The sequence below is a fragment of the Pseudophryne corroboree genome, chromosome 8 (assembly GCF_028390025.1).
Source record: "Pseudophryne corroboree isolate aPseCor3 chromosome 8, aPseCor3.hap2, whole genome shotgun sequence".
Taxonomy (NCBI): Eukaryota; Metazoa; Chordata; class Amphibia; order Anura; family Myobatrachidae; genus Pseudophryne; species Pseudophryne corroboree.
In genome coordinates, this window is record NC_086451.1 from 484,167,144 (window position 1) to 484,188,011 (window position 20,868).

At 54.9% G+C, this 20,868-nt stretch overlaps 1 protein-coding gene across 2 annotated transcripts in view; it reads right to left on the minus strand.

The window, feature by feature from the left end:
• The window catches only part of LOC134947986 (transmembrane protein 182-like), an 82,602-nt gene that overhangs the window by 44,956 nt on the left and 16,778 nt on the right, over positions 1-20,868 (minus strand). The window lies entirely within an intron of this gene.

Below are 20,868 nucleotides of genomic sequence, written 5' to 3' on the forward strand. Positions count from 1 at the left end.
TCCCCAGTAACCAGCTCCATCCCAGTAACCAGATCCCCCTGTAAACAGCTCCCCCAGTAACCAGCTCCCCCAGTAACCACCCCCACCCCCCAAGAAACCAGCTACCCCAGTAACCAGCTACCCCAGTAACCAGCTCCCCCTGTAACCAGCTCCATCCCAGTAACCAGCTCCCCCTGTAACCAGCTACCCAAGTAACCAGCTCCATCCCAGTAACCAGCTCGCCCTGTAACCAGCTCCCCCTGTAACCAGCTCCCCCAGTAACCAGCCCCCTCCCAATAACCAGCTCCATCCCAGTAACCAGCTCCCCCTGTAACCAGCTCCCCCAGTAACCAGCTCCTTCCCAGTAACCAGCTCCCCCTGTAACCAGCTCCCCCAGTAACCAGCCCCTTCCCAATAACCAGCTATCCTTAGTAACCAGCTCCATCCCAGTAACCAGCTCCCCCAGTAACCAACTCCTTCCCAGTAACCAGCTCCTTCCCAGTAACCAGCTCCCCCTGTAACCAGCTCCCCCTGTAACCAGCTCCCCCAGTAACCAGCTCCTTCCCAGTAACCAGCTCCCCCAGTAACCAGCTCCCCCAGTAACCAGCTCCTTCCCAGTAACCAGCTCCTTCCTAATATTCAGCTATCCCCAGCAACCAGCTCCATCCCAGTAACCAGCTCCTTCCCAGTAAACAGCTCCCCCAGTATCCAGTTCCTTCCCAGTAACCAGCTCCCCCAGTAACCAGCTCCTTTCCAGTAACCAGCTCCCCCAGTAACCAGTCCACCCTCCCCCTAAGTAACCAGCCCCCCTCCCCCCCAGTAACCATCTCCCCCTAGTAACCAGCAGCTCCTTCCCAGTAACCAGCTCCCCCCAGTAACCAGCTCCTTCCCAATAACCAGCTCCCCCCAGTAACCAGCCCCCCTCCCCCTTAGTAACCAGCCCCCCTCCCCCCCAGTAACCATCTCCCCCTAGTAACCAGCAGCTCCTTCCCAGTAACCAGCTCCTCCCAGTAACCAGCTCTTTCCCAATAACCAGATCCCCCCAGTAACCAGCCCCCCTTCCCCCCAGTAACCAGCCCCGCCTCAGTAACCAGCTCCCCCATTAACAAGTTTCTTCCCAGTAACCAGCTCCTCCCTCCAGTAACCAGCTCCTTCCCAGTAACCAGCAACTCCTTGCCAGTAACGCACCCCCAGTAACCAGCTCCATCCCAGTAACCAGCTCCCCTGTAACCAGCTCCCCCAGTAACCAGCTCCTTCCCAGTAACTAGCTCCCCCAGTAACCAGCTCCCGAGTAACCACCCCCACCCCCCAAGTAACCAGCTATCCCCAGTAACCAGCTCCATCCCAGCAACCAGCTCCCCCTGTAACCAGCTCCCCCACTAACCAGCTCCTTCCCAGTAACCAGCCCCTTCCCAATAACCAGCTATCCTTAGTAACCAGCTCCATCCCAGTAACCAGCTCCCCCAGTAACAAACTCCTTCCCAGTAACCAGTTCCTTCACAGTAACCAGCTCCCCCTGTAACCAGCTCCTTCCCAGTAACCAGCTCCCCCAGTAACTAGCTCCTTCCCGGTAACCAGCTCCTTACCAATAACCAGCTATCCCCAGTAACCAGCTCCATCCCAGTAACCAGCTCCTTCCCAGTAAACAGCTCCCCCAGTAACCAGCTCCTTCCCAGTAACCAGATCCCCCTGTAACCAGCTCCCCCAGTAACCAGCTCCTTTCCAGTAACCAGCTCCCCCAGTAACCAGTCCCCCCTCCCCCTTAGTAACCAGCCCCCCTCCCCCCCAGTAACCATCTCCCCTAGTAACCAGCAGCTCCTTCCCAGTAACCAGCTCCCCCCAGTAACCATCTCCTTCCCAATAACCAGCTCCCCCCAGTAACCAGCCCCCCTCCCCCCCAGTAACCAGCTACCCCAGAAACCAGCCCCGCCTCAGTAACCAGCTCCCCCATTAACAAGTTTCTTCCCAGTAACCAGCTCCTTCCCAGTAACCAGCAGCTCCTTGCCAGTAACCCCCCCCCCAGTAACCAGCTCCCCTAGTAACCAGCCCCCCCCCAGTAACCAGCTCCCCTAGTAACCAGCTCCCCAGTAACCAGCCCACCCCCCCCCCAAATAACCAGCTCCCCTTGTAACCAGCAGCTCCTTCCCAGTAACCAGCTCCCCCACAGTAACCAGCTCCCTTAGTAACCAGCTCCCCCAGTAACCAGCCCCCCTCCCCCCAAGTAACCAGCTCCCCTAGTAACCAGCAGCTCCTTCCCAATAACCAGTCCCCCCCCCCAGTAACCATCTCTCCTAGTTACCAGCTCCCCTCATTAACCAGCTCCCCTAGTAACCATCTCCCCCAGTAACCAGCCCCCCAAGTAACCAGCTCCCCTAGTAACCAGCAGCTCCTTCCCAGTAACCAGCTCCCCCAAAGTAACCAGCTCCCCCAGTAACCAGCTCCTTCCCAGTAACCAGCTCCTCCCTCCAGTAACCAGCTCCTTCCCAGTAAACCCCAGCTCCTTCCCAGTAACCAGTCCCCCCAGTAACCAGCTCCACCAGTAACCAGATCCTCTAGTAACCAGCTCCAACCAGTTACCAGCTCCTTCCCAATAACCAGCTTCCCCCAGTAACCAGCACCTTCAAGTAACCAGCCCCCCCCCCCAGTAGCCAGCTCCCCCACAGTAACCTGCTCCTTCCCAGTAACCAACTCCTTCCCAATAACCAGCTCCTTCCCCGTAACCAGCTCCCCCCCAGTAACCAGTCCCCCCTGTAACCAGCCCCAATAGTAACCAGCAGCTCGTTCCCAATAGCCAGCTCCACCAGTAACCAGCTCCTTCCCAATAACCAGCTCCTCCAGTAACCAGCTCCTTCCCAGTAACCAGATCCTACATCCAGTAACCAGCTTCTTCCCAGTGACCAGCAGCTCCTTCCCTGTAACCAGCCCCTCCAGTAACAAGCCCCCCCCCCCCCCAGTAACCAGCTCACCCAGTAACCAACTCCTTCCCAATAACCAGCTCCTTTCCAGTAACCAGATCCCCCCCCCAGTAACCAGCCCCCCCAGTAACCAGCCCCCCTCCCCCCAGTAACCAGCTCCCCTAGTAACCAGCAGCTCCTTCCCAGTAACCAGCTCCCCCAGTAACCAGCTCTTCCAGTAACCAGCCCCCCCTCCCCCCAGTAACCAGCTCCCCTAGTAACCAGCAGCTTCTTCACAGTAACCATCTCCCCCAGTAACCAGCTCCTTCCCAATAACCAGCTCCCCCCCAATAACTAGCTCCTTCCCAATAACCAGCTTACCCCAGTAACTAGCTCCTTCCCAATAACCAGCTCCCCCTGTAACCAGCTCCTTCTCAGTAACCAGCTCCCCCAGTAACCAGCTCCTTCCCAATAACCAGCTCCCCCCAGTAACCAGCCCCCCTCCCCCCCAGTAACCAGCTACCCCAGTAACCAGCTCCCCCATTAACAAGTTTCTTCCCAGTAACCAGCTCCTTCCCAGTAACCAGCAGCTCCTTGCCAGCAACCCCCCCAGTAACCATCTCCCCTAGTAACCAGCTCCCCCCCCAGTAACCAGCTCACCTAGTAACCAGCTCCCCAGTAACCAGCCCCCCCCCAATAAACAGCTCCCCTTGTAACCAGCAGCTCCTTCCCAGTAACCAGCTCCCCCACAGTGACCAGCTCCCTTAGTAACCAGCTCCCCCAGTAACCAGCCCCCCCCCCCCAAGTAACCAGCTCCCCTTTTAACCAGCAGCTCCTTCCCAATAACCAGTCCCCCCCCCCCAGTAACCAGCTCTCCTAGTAACCAGCTCCCCCCATTAACCATCTCCCCTAGTAACCATCTCCCCCAGTAACCAGCCACCCCAAGTAACCAGCTCCCCTAGTAACCAGCAGCTCCTTCCCAGTAACCAGCTCCCCCACAGTAACCAGCTCCCTAGTAACCAGCAGCTCCTTCCCAGTAACCAGCTCCTCCTTCCAGTAACCAGCTCCTTCCCAGTAACCAGTCCCCCCAGTAACAAGCCCCCCTCCCACCCAGTAACCAGCTCCCCCCAGTAACCAGCTCCACCAGTAACCAGATCCTCTAGTAACCAGCTCCAACCAGTTACCAGCTCCTTCCCAATAACCAGCTTCCCCCAGTAACCAGCACCTTCCAGTAACCAGCCCCCCCCCCAGTAACCAGCTCCCCCACAGTAACCTGCTCCTTCCCAGTAATCAACTCCTTCCCAATAACCAGCTCCTTCCCCGTAACCAGCTCCCCCCCCAGTAATCAGCCCCCCCAGTAACCAGCCCCAAGAGTAACCAGCAGCTCGTTCCCAATAGCCAGCTCCACCAGTAACCAGCTCCTTCCCAATAACCAGCTCCTCCAGTAACCAGCTTCTTCCCAGTAACCAGATCCTACATCCAGTAACCAGCTTCTTCCCAGTAACCAGCAGCTCCTTCCCTGTAACCAGCCCCTCCAGTAACAAGCCCCCCCCCCCAGTAACCAGCTCCTTCCCAGTAACCAGCTCCTCCAGTAACCAGCCCCCACCCCTCCCCCCAGTAACCAGCTCCCCTAGTTACCAGCAGCTCCTTCACAGTAACCAGCTCCCCCAGTAACCAGCTCCTTCCCAATAACCAGCTCCCCCCCAGTAACTAGCTCCTTCCCAATAACCAGCTTTCCCCAGTAACTAGCTCCTTCCCAATAACCAGCTCCCCCTGTAACCAGCTCCTTCCCAGTAACCAGCTCCTTCCCAGTAACCAGCTCCTTCCCAGTAACCAGCTATCCCCAGTAACCAGCTCCATCCCAGTAACCAGCTCCTTCCCAGTAACCAGCTCCCCCAGTAACCAGCTCCTTCCCAGTAACCAGCTCCCCCTGTAACCAGCTCCCCCAGTAACCTGCTCCTTCCCAGTAATTAACTCCCCCAGTAACCAGCTCCTTCCCAGTAACCAGCTCCTTCCCAATAACCAGCTATCCCCAGTAACCAGCTCCATCCCAGTAACCAGCTCCTTCCCAGTAAACAGCTCCCCCAGTAACCAGCTCCTTCCCAGTAACCAGATCTCCCCCCCAGTAACCATCCCCCCCCCCCCAGTAACCAGCCCCCCTCCCCCCAGTAACCAGCTCCCCTAGTAACCAGCAGCTCCTTCCCAGTAACCAGCTCCTCCAGTAACCAGCTCCTCCAGTAACCAGCCCCCCCCTCCCCCCAGTAACCAGCTCCCCTAGTAACCAGCAGCTCCTTCACAGTAACCAGCTCCCCCAGTAACCAGCTCCTTCCCAATAACCAGCTCTCCCCCAGTAACTAGCTCCTTCCCAATAACCAGCTTTCCCCAGTAACTAGCTCCTTCCCAATAACCTGCTCCTTCCCAGTAACCAGCTTCCCCAGTAACCAGCTCCCCCAGTAACCAGCTCCTTCCCAGTAACCAGCTCCTTCCCAGTGACCAGCTCCTTCCCAATTACCAGCTATCCCCAGTAACCAGCTCCATCCCAGTAACCAGCTCCTTCCCAGTAACCAGCTTCCCCAGTAACCAGCTCCCCCTGTAACCAGCTCCCCCCAGTAACCTGCTCCTTCCCAGTAACCAGCTCCCCCAGTAACCAGCTCCTTCCCAGTAACCAGCTCCTTCCCAATAACCAGCTCCATCCCAGTAACCAGCTCCTTCCCAGTAAACAGCTCCCCCAGTAACAAGCTCCTTCCCAGTAACCAGCTCCCCCTGTAACCAGCTCCCCAGTAACCAGCTCCTTTCCAGTAACCAGCTCCCCCAGTAACCAGTCACCCCTCCCCCTTAGTAACCAGCCCCCGTCCCCCCCAGTAACCAGTAGCTCCTTCCCAGTAACCAGCTCCCCCCAGTAACCAGATCCTTCCCAATAACCAGCTCCCCCCAGTAACCAGCACCCCTCCCCCCCAGTAACCAGCTACCCCAGTAACCAGCTCCCCCATTAACAAGTTTCTTCCCAGTAACCAGCTCCTCCCTCCAGTAACCAGCTCCTTCCCAGTAACCAGCAGCTCTTTGCCAGTACCCCCCCCCCAGTAACCAGCTCCCCTTTTAACCAGCTCCCCCCCAGTAACCAGCTCCCCTAGTAACCAGCTCCCCCCCCCAGTAACAAGCTCCCCTAGTAACCAGCTCCCCCAGTAACCAGCCCCCCCCCCTAAATAACCAGCTCCCCTTGTAACCAGCAGCTCCTTCCCAGTAACCAGCTCCCTTAGTAACCAGCTCCCCCAGTAACCAGCAGCTCCTTCCCAATAACCAGCTATCCCCAGTAACCAGCTCCATCCCATTAACCAGCTCCTTCCCAGTAAACAGCTCCCCCAGTAACCAGCTCCCCCTGTAACCAGCTCCCCCAGTAACCAGCTCCTTTCCAGTAACCAGCTCCCCCAGTAACCAGTCCCCCCTCCCCCTTAGTAACCAGCCCCCCCTCCCCCCCAGTAACCATCTCCCCTAGTAACCAGCAGCTCCTTCCCAGTAACCAGCTCCCCCCAGTAACCAGCTCCTTCCCAATAACCAGTTCCCCTCAGTAACCAGCCCCCCTCCCCCCCAGTAACCAGCTACCCCAGTAACCAGCCCCGCCTCAGTAACCAGCTCCCCCATTAACAAGTTTCTTCCCAGTAACCAGCTCCTTCCCAGTAACCAGCAGCTCCTTGCCAGTAACCCCCCCCCCCCAGTAACCAGCTCCCCTAGTAACCAGCTCCCCCCCAGTAACCAGCTCCCCTAGTAACCAGCTGCCCAGTAACCAGCCCCCCCAAAAAAAAAATAACCATCTCCCCTAGTAACCAGCAGCTCCTTCCCTATAACCAGTCCCCCCCAGTAACCATCTCTCCTAGTTACCAGCTCCCCCCATTAACCAGCTCCCCTAGTAACCATCTCCCCCAGTAACCAGCCCCCCAAGTAACCAGCTCCCCTAGTAACCAGCAGCTCCTTCCCAGTAACCAGCTCCCCCACAGTAACCAGCTCCCCCAGCAACCAGCTCCTTCCCAGTAACCAGCTCCTCACTCCAGTAACCAGCTCCTTCCCAGTAAACCCCAGCTCCTTCCCAGTAACCAGTCCCCCCAGTAACAAGCCCCCCTCCCACCCAGTAACCAGCTCCCCCCAGTAACCAGCTCCACCAGTAACCAGATCCTCTAGTAACCAGCTCCAACCAGTTACCAGCTCCTTCCCAATAACCAGCTTCCCCCAGTAACCAGCACCTTCAAGTAACCAGCCCCCCCCCCCAGTAGCCAGCTCCCCCACAGTAACCTGCTCCTTCCCAGTAACCAACTCCTTCCCAATAACCAGCTCCTTCCCCGTAACCAGCTCCCCCCCCCAGTAACCAGTCCCCACAGTAACCAGCCCCAATAGTAACCAGCAGCTCGTTCCCAATAGCCAGCTCCACCAGTAACCAGCTCCTTCCCAATAACCAGCTCCTCCAGTAACCAGCTCCTTCCCAGTAACCAGATCCTACATCCAGTAACCAGCTTCTTCCCAGTAACCAGCAGCTCCTTCCCTGTAACCAGCCCCTCCAGTAACAAGCCCCCCCCCAGTAACCAGCTCACCCAGTAACCAACTCCTTCCCAATAACCAGCTCCTTTCCAGTAACCAGATCCCCCCCCCAGTAACCAGCCCCCCTCCCCCCAGTAACCAGCTGTCCTAGTAACCAGCAGCTCCTTCCAGTAACCAGCTCCCCCAGTAACCAGCTCCTCCAGTAACCAGCCCCCCCTCCCCCCAGTAACCAGCTCCCCTAGTAACCAGCAGCTCCTTCACAGTAACCAGCTCCCCCAGTAACCAGCTCCTTCCCAATAACCAGCTCCCCCCCAATAACTAGCTCCTTCCCAATAACCAGCTTTCCCCAGTAACTGTTATGATTCCAGCACTCTGGTCAGAGGAGATCTTATGGAAAGGACCGGAGCACTGGAACGGAATGCTGGGGAAGGGAGCAGGACAGGAAAATAGCCCCTGGCGCCCTAACTCTGTTGTCTCACCCGTGTTGTCAGAAATCCCCTGCGAGACTATGGTTTCTTGAGCCCTTGGCAGCCGCGTTTGAAGGGCGGATTATGTCTGCCCAACTTCGATGCCCCCCGGTCTTAATGAGAGACAAAGGGAAACCCGAGACAGGGTGATAACAAGAGGCCCTCTAACTAAACAACCAGGCCAGGGGCTAAGCAAACTCAAAACTATAATATGTGCGGAGAACCCGCCAGGGAAAAGGACAACCAAAATATCCACTTGTCCAATTCTCCTACCCGGCACCGCCGAGTACCAGAGAGGACTTGTGGAAGCGGAACCCTCCGCAAATGCTCCAAACACAAAGTATAAAAGGTAAAGCGGCTGAGCCGCAACACACGGCAGAGCCGCAACTCACGAACACCACTGGATATAAAACGGTGATCAGTCAGGACTCCAGGGAACCAAACGGCCTCTTGGGATGAGATGACAACTCCCGAATACCGGACTTCTGAGGACTGGAATGACCGGATACAGCAGGACTGGAAACAGACTCTCAGCAAACAAAGGCAGCATGCAGGAAGCTATTACCGGCGTCTGTGAGAAGCCCTGGGAGTGTATTTAACAAGGAGTCCTCCAATCAGCTGCTAAAGGCTGATTAGAATAAATGCCGTGCAGCTGCCTTGCTGCACGGCCAGAGAGCAGGTGAATATCTTAATTTCCTAAAGCCTAGCAACGGGGAACGCAGTCCGTCAGTGGCGTCCCCGTTGCTAGGGTCCGTGCGGCTCAGCGCGCCCGGCGTCTAGTGTTGCTAGGGAGCCGACAGCTGTACGCGCACGGCGTCTCTAGTTGCTAGGCGCCGGGCCGCGCAGACAAGCGGACCCCGGCGCCTAACAGTACCCCCCCCCCTTGAGGAGGGGTCAAGGAACCCCAAAAGCCAGGTTTCTGAGGAAATTCCCGAAAAAATGCCCTCTTGAGCCTCGGGGCATGAAGATCCTTATCCAGGACCCAAGACCTTTCCCCCGGACCATAGCCTTTCCAGTGAACTAGAAAATACAGCCGACCCCGGGACAATTTGGAATCGAGAACCTTCTCTACCAAGAACTCTTGTTGTCCCTGTACATCCACTGGAGATCTACCCTGAGAGATCTTCCGATGAAATCTACTGGAAGAAACGTATTGTTTCAACAGGGAACAATGAAACGTATTTCCAATCCTGAGAGATCTTGGTAAACGTAACCGAAAGGCAACTGGGTTGACTCTTTTAATAATAAGAAATGGCCCAATAAATTTGGGTCCCAGTCTAGCCGAGGATTGTCGAAGCCTGATGTTGCGAGTCGACAACCACACCCTATCTCCCACCTTAAAAGTGCAAGGACGTCGGAGCCTGTCAGAAAATTTCTTCTCTCGAAAGGCCGCTTTTCTGAGAGCAAGGTGCACCTTTTTCCAAATGGCTCTGAGATGGGAGGTTAAGGTTAGCGAGGAGACTGAGGAATGATGAAAAAAAGAATTAGCTCTGGGGTGAAAACCAAAAACTGAAAAGAATGGAGACTCTTTAGTGGAGGAATGACAAGAATTATTGTAAGCAAATTCAGCCAACGGAAGAAACTCGGACCAATCATTCTGGAGTTTGGCTGAATACAAGCGCAAATATTGTTTCAATGATTGGTTAACTCGTTCGGTTTGCCCGTTGGATTGTGGGTGGTAACCGGATGTTAACGACAATTTCATCTTCAATGAGGCACAAAAACATTTCCAGAATTGTGCGATGAATTGTGGACCCCGATCAGAAACAATATCAGTAGGCAACCCATGAAGTCTGAATACATGGCGGAGAAACAAAACTGCCAACCCTTGGGCAGAAGGCAATCGGGGAAGAGCAATAAAATGAGCCATTTTACTAAAACGGTCCACTACCACCCATATGACTCGGAATCCGGCTGAAAGGGGAAGGTCAACCACAAAATCCATGGAAATATGAGACCACGGCCTGAGAGGAACATTTAAGGGCATAAGTTGCCCGATGGGCAAGGAACGGGGAACCTTATGCTGTGCACAAACCTGTCATGAATAAACAAATTCCTTGACGTCTTTAGAAAGACCAGGCCACCATACTGAGCGAGAGACTAACTCCAATGTCTTAGAGACTCCTGGATGCCCTGAAACTTTGTTATCATGGAATTCCGTTAAAACAGTAGCTCTCAAAAACTCAGGGACGTAAAGACGACCAGCAGGAGTAATTCTAGGAGCTTGGTGTTGAAGCTGTTTTAACTGGGTAAATAAATCTTGTGTGAGGCCCGCCCAGATGACCGAAGATGGAAGTATGGGGGTAACAGGATTGTTATTGTGAACCGGAAGAAAGCTACGTGACAGGGCATCAGCCTTAGTATTCTTGGAACCAGGCCTGAAAGTGATTATAAATTTGAAACGCGTAAAAAATAATGCCCAACGTGCCTGCCGGGCATTAAGCCGCTTAGCCGATTCAATGTATTGCAGGTTCTTATGGTCAGTCAATACCGAAATAGTATGTTTTGCTCCCTCCAGCCAATGCCTCCACTCCTCGAAAGCCCACTTTACCGCCAGTAACTCCCGATTACCAACGTCATAGTTGGATTCAGCGGAGGAGAATTTCCTGGACATAAAGGCACAAGGATGTAACTCCAGAGACTCCGGATCCTTTTGAGAAAGGATAGCCCCCACTCCAACCTCCGAGGCATCAACCTCCACCACAAAGGGCAATTCCGGATTAGGATGTCTGAGGACTGGAGCCGAGACAAAGGCTTGTTTCAAGGCCCGGAAGGACAACTCAGCTTCACGCGACCAGTTGGTAGGATCCGCTCCTTTCTTTGTCAGAGCTACAATGGGAGCAACCAGGTCAGAAAAAGAATGAATGAACCTCCTATAATAATTTGCAAACCCTAAAAAGCGCTGAATTGCTTTTAAATTGGTGGGTTGCGCCCCAACTAAGGATGCCCTGGAGTTTCTTTGGTTCCATGGAAAATCCCTGAGGGGAAATTATGTACCCTAAAAAAGATACTTTCGTGACATGAAACTCACACTTCTCCAGCTTGGCATATAAATGATTTTCGCGTAACTTTTGAAGAACCAGACGCACCTGGGTAACATGTTGTTCCATTGATTCAGAAAAAATCAGGATGTCGTCTAAGTAAACGACCACGAATTTCCCTAGGAAGTCACGGAGCACATCGTTAATGAGGTCTTGAAAAACTGCCGGAGCATTGGACAGGCCGAACGGCATCACCAGGTATTCGTAGTGACCCGACTGAGTACTGAAGGCCGTTTTCCACTCATCTCCAGATTTAATTCGGATGAGGTTGTACGCTCCTCTAAGGTCAATTTTAGAAAAGATCACAGCAGAACGTAACTGATCAAAGAGTACAGAAATCAACGGCAAAGGATAGGTGTTTTTAACTGAGATCTTATTCAGGGCTCTAAAATCAATGCAAGGTCTAAGCGAGCCATCCTTTTTCTCCACAAAGAAGAAGCCTGCACTTAAAGGAGATTTTGATGGTCTAATAAATCCTTTCTCAAGGCTCTCCTTTACATAATCATTCATAGCCGCAGTTTCTGGCCCGGATAATGCATATAATCTTCCCTTTGGCAATGCGGCACCAGGAATTAACTCAATAGCACAATCATAAGGCCGATGGGGAGGCAGAATGTCCGCATTGCCTTTGGAGAAAACATCAGCAAACTCCTGGTATTCCACCGGAATGGGTTCTGGAATGATAGCTGCTACTCTGACTGGAAACGTGATACATTCCTTATCACAAAAAGTACCCCATTGTGAAATCTCCCCCGACCGCCAATCAATGGTGGGATTATGAAAGGCCAGCCAAGGGTGGCCCAGAACAACTGGAACTGCTGGGCAATGTGTAAGAAAGAACTCGATTTTCTCGGAATGTAGAGCTCCTACTGTAAGTAGTACAGGGGGTGTATGGAGAGAAATAATCCCATTAGACAGCGGACTCCCATCTAAGCCATGCATGGTGACACACCTACCCAAAGGTAACTGAGGAATGCCTAAGGCCTTAGCCCAAGTTAAATCCATAAAGTTTCCTGCAGCTCCACTGTCAACAAAAGCCGACACCGAAGAACTGAGGCTGCCAAAGGAAACTTTAACTGGGACTAAAAGGGAGTTATTCGAGGAGATAAGCTGCAGACCTAGGTGAACCCCCTCACAATTCACCTGGTCAAAGCGTTTCCCGACTTGTTCGGACAATTACGAGCAAAATGTCCCTTACCCCCACAGTACAGACAAAGACCAGAATTTTGCCTTCTGGCTCTTTCTTCAGGAGACAGCCGGGAGAGACCCATCTGCATGGGCTCCTCTACGTCTTCAGGAATGGAATATACACACGGACTTGACCTTACAGGTGCTCCTTTTTCAGCCCTCCGCTCTCTGAGACGACGATCAATCTTAATAGAAAGCTCCATGAGTTTATCAAGAGTCTCAGGAGCGGGGTACTGAAGGAGACTGTCTTTTATAGACTCTGATAAGCCGAGGCGAAACTGACTGCGCAGGGCTGGGTCATTCCAGCCACAGTCGTTCGACCAACGGCGAAACTCCGTACAATAAACCTCCGCAGGATTTCTACCCTGTCTGAGAGCGCGCAACTGACTTTCAGCGGACGCCTCTCTATCAGGGTCATCATACAAGAGCCCTAAAGATTCAAAAAAAGCGTCAACTGACAACAATGCCGAATCCTCTGCTCTTAAACCAAATGCCCAGGTCTGAGGATCCCCCAGGAGCAAAGAAATAATAATCCCGACCCGCTGAGATTCAGTACCCGAGGAAGTCGGTCTTAAACGAAAATAAAGCTTACAGGATTCTTTAAAATTAAAAAACTCTTTTCTATCACCAGAAAAACGGTCAGGCAAATGCATCTTTGGTTCAGGGACTACCCTTGGGGAAGCTCGCAAAAGATCTTCCTGCGACTTCACCCGAAGAGAAAGATCCTGAACCATCTGAGTAAGTTCTTGAATCTGGCTGACTAAGAGCTGACCAGGATTTGGCACTAAACCTGTTGGATTCATGAGGCCGATAAACTCTCACAAAACTGAATGAGAAAAAATTAAACCCCGTTTAATTTTAAGTTTTGGTAGGGCCGGTAATAATGTTATGATTCCAGCACTCTGGTCAGAGGAGATCTTATGGCAAGGACCGGAGCACTGGAACGGAATGCTGGGGAAGGGAGCAGGACAGGAAAATAGCCCCTGGCGACCTAACTCTGTTGTCTCACCCGTGTTGTCAGAAATCCCCTGCGAGACTATGGTTTCTTGAGCCCTTGGCAGCCGCGTTTGAAGGGCGGATTATGTCTGCCCAACTTCGATGCCCCCCGGTCTTAATGAGAGACAAAGGGAAACCCGAGACAGGGTGATAACAAGAGGCCCTCTAACTAAACAACCAGGCCAGGGGCTAAGCAAACTCAAAACTATAATATGTGCGGAGAAACCGCCAGGGAAAAGGACAACCAAAATATCCACTTGTCCAATTCTCCTACCCGGCACCGCCGAGTACCAGAGAGGACTTGTGGAAGCGGAACCCTCCGCAAATGCTCCAAACACAAAGTATAAAAGGTAAAGCGGCTGAGCCGCAACACACGGCAGAGCCGCAACTCACGAACACCACTGGATATAAAACGGTGATCAGTCAGGACTCCAGGGAACCAAACGACCTCTTGGGATGAGATGACAACTCCCGAATACCGGACTTCTGAGGACTGGAATGACCGGATACAGCAGGACTGGAAACAGACTCTCAGCAAACAAAGGCAGCATGCAAGAAGCTATTACCGGCGTCTGTGAGAAGCCCTGGGAGTGTATTTAACAAGGAGTCCTCCAATCAGCTGCTAAAGGCTGATTAGAATAAATGCCGTGCAGCTGCCTTGCTGCACGGCCAGAGAGCAGGTGAATATCTTAATTTCCTAAAGCCTAGCAACGGGGAACGCGGTCCGCCAGTGGCGTCCCCGTTGCTAGGGTCCGTGCGGCTCAGCGCGCCCGGCGTCTAGCGTTGCTAGGGAGCCGGCGGCTGTACGCGCACGGCGTCTCTAGTTGCAAGGCGCCGGGCCGCGCAGACAAGCGGACCCCGGCGCCTAACAGTAACCTGCTCCTTCCCAATAACCAGCTCCCCCTGTAACCAGCTCCTTCCCAGTAACCAGCTCCCCCAGTAACCAGCTCCTTCCCAATAACCAGCTCCCCCCAGTAACCAGCCCCCCTCCCCCCCAGTAACCAGCTACCCCAGTAACCAGCCCCACCTCAGTAACCAGCTCCCCCATTAACAAGTTTCTTCCCAGTAACCAGCTCCTTCCCAGTAACCAGCAGCTCCTTGCCAGTAACCCCCCCCCCCCAGTAACCAGCTCCCCTAGTAACCAGCTCCCCCCCAGTAACCGGCTCCCCTAGTAACCAGCTCCCCAGTAACCAGCCCCCCCCCCCAAATAACCAGCTCCCCTTGTAACCAGCAGCTCCTTCCCAGTAACCAGCTCCCCCACAGTAACCAGCTCCCTTAGTAACCAGCTCCCCCAGTAACCAGCCCCCCCCAAGTAACCAGCTCCCCTTTTAACCAGCAGCTCCTTCCCAATAACCAGCCCCCCCCCCCAGTATCCAGCTCTCCTAGTAACCAGCTCCCCCCATTAACCATCTCCCCTAGTAACCATCTCCCCCAGTAACCAGCCACCCCAAGTAACCAGCTCCCCTAGTAACCAGCAGCTCCTTCCCAGTAACCAGCTCCCCCACAGTAACCAGCTCCCTAGTAACCAGCTCCTTCCCAGTAACCAGCTCCTCCCTCCAGTAACCAGCTCCTTCCCAGTAAACCAGCTCCTTCCCAGTAACCAGTCCCCCCAGTAACAAGCCCCCCTCCCACCCAGTAACCAGCTCCCCCCAGTAACCAGCTCCACCAGTAACCAGATCCTCCAGTAACCAGCTCCAACCAGTTACCAGCTCCTTCCCAATAACCAGCTTCCCCCAGTAACCAGCACCTTCCAGTATCCAGCCCCCCCCCCAGTAACCAGCTCCCCCACAGTAACCTGCTCCTTCCCAGTAATCAACTCCTTCCCAATAACCAGCTCCTTCCCCGTAACCAGCTCCCCTCCAGTAACCAGCCCCCCCAGTAACCAGCCCCAATAGTAACCAGCAGCTCGTTCCCAATAGCTAGCTCCACCAGTAACCAGCTCCTTCCCAATAACCAGCTCCTCCAGTAACCAGCTCCTTCCCAGTAACCAGATCCTACATCCAGTAACCAGCTTCTTCCCAGTAACCAGCAGCTCCTTCCCTGTAACCAGCCCCTCCAGTAACAAGCCCCCCCCCCCAGTAACCAGCTCCTTCCCAGTAACCAGCTCACCCAGTAACCAACTCCTTCCCAATAACCAGCTCCTTCCCAGTAACCAGATCCCCCCCCCAGTAACCAGCCCCCCCCCCAGTAACCAGCCCCCCTCCCCCCAGTAACCAGCTCCCCTAGTAACCAGCAGCTCCTTCCCAGTAACCAGCTCCCCCAGTAACCAGCTCCTCCAGTAACCAGCCCCCCCCTCCCCCCAGTAACCAGCTTCCCTAGTAACCAACAGCTCCTTCACAGTAACCAGCTCCCCCAGTAACCAGCTCCTTCCCAATAACCAGCTCCCCCCCAGTAACTAGCTCCTTCCCAATAACCAGCTTTCCCCAGTAACTAGCTCCTTCCCAATAACCTACTCCCCCTGTAACCAGCTCCCCCAGTAACCAGCTCCCCCAGTAACCAGCTCCTTCCCAGTAACCAGCTCCTTCCCAGTGACCAGCTCCTTCCCAATTACCAGCTATCCCCAGTAACCAGCTCCATCCCAGTAACTAGCTCCTTCCCAGTAACCAGCTCCCCCAGTAACCAGCTCCTTCCCAGTAACCAGCTCCCCCTGTAACCAGCTTCCCCCAGTAACCTGCTCCTTCCCTGTAACCAGCTCCCCCAGTAACCAGCTCCTTCCCAGTAACCAGCTCCTTCCTAATAACCAGCTCCATCCCAGTAACCAGCTCCTTCCCAGTAAACAGCTCCCCCAGTAACCAGCTCCTTCCCAGTAACCAGCTCCCCCTGTAACCAGCTCCCCCAGTAACCAGCTCCTTTCCAGTAACCAGCTCCCCCAGTAACCAGTCCCCCCTCCCCCTTAGTAACCAGCCCCCCTCCCCCCCAGTAACCATCTCCCCTAGTAACCAGTAGCTCCTTCCCAGTAACCAGCTCCCCCCAGTAACCAGATCCTTCCCAATAACCAGCTCCCCCCAGTAACCAGCACCCCTCCCCCCCAGTAACCAGCTACCCCAGTAACCAGCTCCCCCATTAACAAGTTTCTTCCCAGTAACCAGCTCCTCCCTCCAGTAACCAGCTCCTTCCCAGTAACCAGCAGCTCCTTGCCAGTAACCCCCCCCCCCCCCAGTAACCAGCTCCCCTTTTAACCAGCTCCCCCCCCCCAGTAACCAGCTCCCCTAGTAACCAGCTCCCCCCCAGTAACCAGCTCCCCTAGTAACCAGCTCCCCCAGTAACCAGCCCCCCCCCCTAAATAACCAGCTCCCCTTGTAACCAGCAGCTCCTTCCCAGTAACCAGCTCCCTTAGTAACCAGCTCCCCCAGTAACCAGCCCCCCCCCCCTAAGTAACCAGCTCCCCTAGTAACCAGCAGCTCCTTCCCAATAACCAGCTATCCCCAGTAACCAGCTCCATCCCATTATCCAGCTCCTTCCCAGTAACCAGCTCCCCCTGTAACCAGCTCCCCCAGTAACCAACTCCTTTCCAGTAACCAGCTCCCCCAGTAACTAGTCCCCCCTCCCCCTTAGTAACCAGCCCCCCCTCCCCCCCAGTAACCATCTCCCCTAGTAACCAGCAGCTCCTTCCCAGTAACCAGCTCCCCCCAGTAACCAGCTCCTTCCCAATAACCAGTTCCCCTCAGTAACCAGCCCCCCTCCCCCCCAGTAACCAGCTACCCCAGTAACCAGCCCCGCCTCAGTAACCAGCTCCCCCATTAACAAGTTTCTTCCCATTAACAAGTTTCCTCCCTCCAGTAACCAGCTCCTTCCCAGTAACCAGCAGCTCCTTGCCAGTAACCCCCCCCCCCAGTAACTATCTCCCCTAGTAACCAGCTCCCCCCCAATAACCAGCTCCCCTAGTAACCAGCTCCCCCCCAGTAACCAGCTCCCCCAGTAACCAGCCCCTCCCCAAATAACCAGCTCCCCTTGTAACCAGCAGCTCCTTCCCAGTAACCAGCTCCCCCACAGTAACCAGCTCCCTTAGTAACCAGCTCCTCCAGTAACCAGCCCCCCCAAGTAACCAGCTCCCCTAGTAACCAGCAGCTCCTTCCCAATAACCAGTCCCCCCCCCCAGTAACCAGCTCCCCTAGTAACCAGCTCCCCCAGTAATCAGCCCCCCCAAGTAACCAGCTCCCCTAGTAACCAGCAGCTCCTTCCTAGTAACCAGCTCCCCCACAGTAACCAGCTCCCCCAGTAATCAGCTCCTTCCCAGTAACCAGCTCCTCCCTCCAGTAACCAGCTCCTTACCAGTAAACCCCAGCTCCTTCCCAGTAACCAGTCCCCCCAGTAACAAGCCCCCCTCCCACCCAGTAACCAGCTCCTCCCCAGTAACCAGCTCCACCAGTAACCAGATCCTCTAGTAACCAGCAGCTACTTCCCAGTAACCAGCTCCCCCAGTAACCAGCTCCCCCCAGTAACGAGCTCCAACCAGTAACCAGCTCCTTCCCAATAACCAGCTTCCCCCAGTAACCAGCACCTTCCAGTAACCAGCCCCCCCCCCCTCAGTAACCAGCTCCCCCACAGTAACCTGCTCCTTCCCAGTAACCAACTCCTTCCCAATAACCAGCTCTTTCACAGTAACCAGCTCCCCCCCAGTAACCAGCCCTCCCAGTAACCAGCCCCCTTAGTAACCAGCAGCTCGTTCCCAATAGCCAGCTCCAGCAGTAACCAGCTCCTTCCCAATAACCAGCTCCTCCAGTAACCAGCTCCTTCCCAGTAACCAGCTCCAACCTCCAGTAACCAGCTTCTTCCCAGTAACCAGCCCCTCCAGTAACAAGCCCCCTCCCCCCCCCAGTAACCAGCTCCTTCCCAGTAACCAGCTCACCCAGTAACCAACTCCTTCCCAATAACCAGCTCCTTCCCAGTAACCAGCCCCCCCCCCCCCCAGTAACCAGCCCCTCCCCCCAGTAACCAGCTCCCCTAGTAACCAGCAGCTCCTTCCCAGTAACCAGCTCCCCCAGTAACCAGCTCCTCCAGTAACCAGCTCCCCCCAGTAACCAGCTCCTTCCCAATAACCAGCTCCTCCAGTAACCAGCTCCTTCCCAGTAACCAGCTCCAACCTCCAGTAACCAGCTTCTTCCCAGTAACCAGCAGCTCCTTCACAGTAACCAGCTCCCCCAGTAACCAGCTCCTTCCCAATAACCAGCTCCCCCCAGTAACTAGCTCCTTCCCAATAACCAGCTTTCCCCAGTAACCAGCTCCAACCTCCAGTAACCAGCTTCTTCCCAGTAACCAGCCCCTCCAGTAACAAGCCCCCTCCCCCCCCAGTAACCAACTCCTTCCCAGTAACCAGCCCCCCCCCCCCCCCAGTAACCAGCCCCTCCCCCCAGTAACCAGCTCCCCTAGTAACCAGCAGCTCCTTCTCAGTAACCAGCTCCCCCAGTAACCAGCTCCTTCCCAATAACCAGCTCCCCCAAGTAACCAGCTCCTTCCCAATAACAAGCTCCCCCCAGTAACCAGCCCCCTCCCCCCCAGTAACCAGCTCGCTCCCCCCCCCAAGTAACCAGCTCCCCTAGTAACCAGCAGCTCCTTCCCAGTAACCAGCTCCCCCAGTAACCAACTCCTTCCCAATAACCATCCCCTTCCAGTAACCAGCCCCCCCCCCCAGTAACCAGCTCCCCTAGTAACCAGCAGCTCCTTCCCAGTAACCAGCTCCCCCCAGTAACCAGCTCCTTCCCAATAACTAGCTCCCCCCAGTAACCAGCCCCTCCCAGTAACCAACCCCCCTCCCCCCCAAGTAACCAGTTCCCCCAGTAACCAGCCCCTTCCAGTAACAAGCCCCTCCCTCCCCCAGTAACAAGATCCCCCCCCCCAGTAACCAGCTCCCCTATTAACCAGCAGCTACTTCCCAGTAACCAGCTCCCCCAGTAACCAGCTCCTTCCCAATAACCAGCTCCCCCCCCCCCAGTAACCAGCTCCTTCCCAATAACCTGCTCCCCCCAGTAACCAGCTCCTTCCCAATAACCAGCTCCCCCCAGTAACCAGCCCCTCCCTGTAACCAGCCCCCCTCCCCCCCAGTAACCAACTCCCCCAGTAACCTGCTCCCCTAGTAACCAGTAGCTCCTTTCCAGTAACAAGCTCCCCCAGTAACCAGCCCCCCTCCCCCCCAGTAACCAGCTCCCCCAGTAACCAGCTCCCCTAGAAACCAGCAGCTCCTTCCCAGTAACCAGCTCCCCCAGTAACCAGCTCACCCCTCCAGTACTGCTCAACCTCCCCCAGTAACCAGCTACCCCAGTAACTAGCTCCCCCTCCAGTAACCAGCTTCCTCCAGTAACCAGCTTCCTCCAGCAACCAGCTCCCCCCTCAGTAACCTGCCCACCCCCACCCCCAGTAACCAGCTTCCTCCAGTAACCAGCCCTCCAGTTACCAGCTCACCCCTCCAGTAACCAGCTCCCCCCTGCAGTAACCAGCTCCAACAGTAACCGACTCCCCCCCAGTAACCATCTCCCCCAGTAACTAGCTCCCCCCTCCAGTAACCTGCTCATCCCCCCCCACATAACCAGCTTCCTCCATTAACCAGCTCCCCCTCGAGTAACCAGCCCTCAAGTAACTAGCTCACGCAACCAGCTCCCCCTGCAGTAACCTGCTCCAACAGTAACCGACTCACCCCCCCCCCCAGTAACCAGCTCCCCCCTCCAGTAACCTGCTCATCCCCCCCCCACATAACCAGCTTCCTCCATTAACCAGCTCCCCCTCGAGTAACCAGCCCTCAAGTAACTAGCTCACGCAACCAGCTCCCCCTGCAGTAACCAGCTCCAACAGTAACTGACTCACCCCCCCCCCAGTAATCAGCTCCCGCCTCCAGTAACCTGCTCACCCCCCCCCACCCCCATAACCAGCTTCCTCCAGTAACCAGCTCCCCCTCCAGTAGCCAGCTTCCTCCAGTAACCAGCCCTCCTGTAACCAGCTCACCCCTCCAGTGACCAGCTCCCCCCTGCAGTAACCAACTCCAACAGTAACCGACTCTCCCCCCCCCCAGTGACCAGCTCCCCCTGTAACCAGCTTCCTTCAGTAACCAGCTCCCGCCTCCAGTAACCTGCTCACCCCCCCCCCCACCCCTGTAACCAGCTTCCTCCAGTAACCAGCTCCCCCTCCAGTAACCAGCTTCCTCCAGTAACCAGCCCTCCAGTAACCAGCTCCCCCCTCCAGTGACCAGCTCCCCCCTGCAGTAACCAACTCCAACAGTAACCGACTCTCCCCCCCCCCCCAGTAACCAGCTCCCCCTGTAACCAGCTTCCTCCAGTAACCAGCTCCCCCCTCCAGTAACCAGCTCCCCCCTCCAGTAACCTGCTTACCACCCCCCCCCAGTTACCAGATCCCCCAGTAACCGACTCACCCCTCCAGTAACCCACTCACCACCACTATTAACCAGCTCCCTCCAGTAACCAGTTCATACAGTATCATTATACAGCATCAGACAGCGTAATACAGTATCTCATACAGTGTTATACAGCATCATACAGCGCCATGCAGTGTTATACAGCATCATACAAAGTAATACAGCATCATACAGCATCATACAGTGTTATACAGCATCATACAGTGTTATACAGCATCATACAGCATCATACAGTGTTATACAGCATCATACAGCGCCATGTTGTGTTATACAGCATCATACAAAGTTATACAGCATCATACAGCATCATACAGTGTTATACAGCATTATACAGTGTTATACAGCATCATACAGTGTTATACAGCGTTATACAGCATCATACAGTGTTATACAGCGTTATACAGTTATAAAGC